Below are 2,732 nucleotides of genomic sequence, written 5' to 3'. Positions count from 1 at the left end.
GATGATTTGTCAGTTATATTTCCTATTGGATGGTGAGTTTTGTTACATCACCATCTATCAATGTCATAATTCAGTGAAGTTTGATGTACACAATTTGAGTACTGGGAGAAAAAATCTGCCAGGTTTGGTTACTTTATCTATCTACCTGTCTTCAAAAACTGCATGTTCAAAGTTTCTTGTTCACTGCATCATTCATAGTACAAAAAAGTCTATTGTCTCTTCCCCTACCACAAGATTCATCACTGTGAGAATTTACATAATCCAAACAGGAATGATCTCTGTAGTAGTATTAATCTACTGTGATATTAATCTAAAATTATACATTTTGCCTTCAGATGTGTATAACTTTCATTGAAGTCATAGGAGTCATTTGAGCATGTGAAGGCAAATATTGTCCAAATTCAGAGGTGATGTGAAACTTAGACTTCCCATAAGAATAGACAAAATACTGGCATTGATGCAGGCAGTGAATTCATGAAAATACCGTCTTGGTATTTCAGTGTGCCTGCTAGCCTGTGGCAGACTAGCAGGCTTCCCATGCTGTGATAGCATCCCTAGGAGTATCTGTTTGAGCCAGGACATCTCTGTGGCTGAAAGCCTCTAGAGATGCAGCTTTCCAACTGGAACTCCCAAAGGTGGTAGGCTACCTGCCAATTAGCAGCAAAGAAAAAATTATATTTCTTTGTTTCGTGACTATCCAGTGAACAGACAATAATGCCAATTTCACATGCTGTTTCAGGAGCAATATATCGCAGCTAGAGGCAAACCAAAATCCCTCAATTCTCACCTGCTCTACATATGAGCCACTTAATTTTATTACAATGTAAGAGTATCTACGTTGGTGTAACTTTGGGGTTTTTTCTGTGCGACTTTCCTCTCTGTTGTACTTCTTGCCACTTCTCAGCAGTTCTCTGGGTCAGTGAGGGCCACTGCATGAGTACAGACCAATTTTTTCTTTCTTGTTAACATCTTGTAAAACAGGCCTCTCTCAATCTGAGACATCCCTCTGTTTTTTCCTAGTTATCTTTCTTGTGTTTTTCCAACTTCAGTATTATTCTACAGAAGTTTAGGTGCCCTACAAGGCCTCAGGGCTATAATGGGGCTAATACCTGGAGAAAGATGTTTGCATATTCCTGCCTCAAGAAACATATCGATAAGTTGACCCAGAGGGTCACTTTTTATGAGAAGAGAAATTTAAAGGTGAGAAATAACTGATGTAATCTTATTTTTGTTAGGGTATGAAGAATGTGCATCTAGCTCTTAAAGATTAGAAAACAGCAGAAATTAAATATCTCTGTTCCTTGGAGAGAGTTCTGAGTGTAAACTTCAGTTCCTGAATGTTATCTTTTTAATGTCTCATATAGTGGAAGGATCTTTAGTTTTAACTTTTCATCCTTTGAATGTGACATCAGATGGATGTGAACAATTGGGAAGATCACACTCAACACTGCAGCCTTTGGAAACACGCTAAACAAAGGTCTCTGGAGTTATGAGAGGAAACAGTTCAGTTCAGCAGAGGAGACGAGAGTTTGCAGAAGTCTGAGCCCAAAGGGTCAAAACATCACCTTGAAATGTGACACATGTGGCAGAAATTCTCTCTCTTGAATGGGTCTCTTCAGTCATGTCTGCCATAAAAGCATCTGAATAAATTCTTTACCTCTTAGGGAGCCTACCTATGGCTCTTGAGGAAGGATGCCCACTGCTACATTTGAAAGTCCACAGACATACAGTGAATTGCATAGAACTTTATTTATCTACCTCCGAAGGATGAAATGCTGAGATGATTTTGATAGGACTTGACCTTGGGGCTCCCGGGAGTCAAGTATTTCATGAAGGAGTCTTACAGTAGTAATCCAAACCCTCTGTGTAGAAAATTATGCCTTCTGATGAGGGATGTAAGAGACTAGTTGTATCCGATAACCTTCTGCTTAGAAGCTGGTTCCCTATAGCACCATCTCCACAGGGGCCAGGAGAGGTAGAGGCACAGTGGAAACGGCAAGTGGGAATAGAAGCAGTCTCCACTTGCGTTGCTTCTGCTGCAAGTCTGCTTTTGCAACGTACAGGAGTCTTGCAGTGCCTCAGCCATTGACATGTACAGAGCCCTAATGGGACTCTTGTATATTTCAAAAGGAAGCCCTGCAGGGAGCGAGGGGCCAGCGGGAGTTCCCCTGCTGGCCCCGCACACTCTGTGTGCTTCCTTTATAAGAAAAATCCCATCGACTGTTTGATTGATTAATCTAAATTTAACATCCCTGCTTCAGCTGAATCCACAACTATGGATATTTGCTGATATCCCAAGCAAATATCCATAGTTGTAGATTCAGCTGAAAGAGGTGGTTGCAGATCTTTCTCTAGTGGTAAGCTAGCCTTGTATTTGAAATAAATATGTTTTGTTTGACAGTGGCTCCCAAGTATAAAATGTTCTTTCCAGAATTTACAATTGTTAAGTATGGTAGAATTCTACTGTTCTTTAAGTTCTAGTGCAGTTTCATTTTATGAATATTTTTAATAACACCTATAGGCTAATGAGATTTTGAGGCTCTATTATATCTAGATCGGTGGTTCCCAATCTTCCAGATGAGGACCCATTTTGACAATTCAGGAAGACTTGGTGACCCAGGGCAATTCAAAAAATATGTGAATGGCTCCTTAAGAGCCACCTGGGGAGACACCTGGCGACCCTTTTGAAATGTAATGGTGACCCATATGTTGGGAAACCTTGATCTAGGTGC

The sequence above is a fragment of the Pelodiscus sinensis genome, chromosome 1 (genome assembly GCF_049634645.1).
Source record: "Pelodiscus sinensis isolate JC-2024 chromosome 1, ASM4963464v1, whole genome shotgun sequence".
Lineage (NCBI taxonomy): Eukaryota > Metazoa > Chordata > Testudines > Trionychidae > Pelodiscus > Pelodiscus sinensis.
This window is presented reverse-complemented; position numbering follows the sequence as displayed.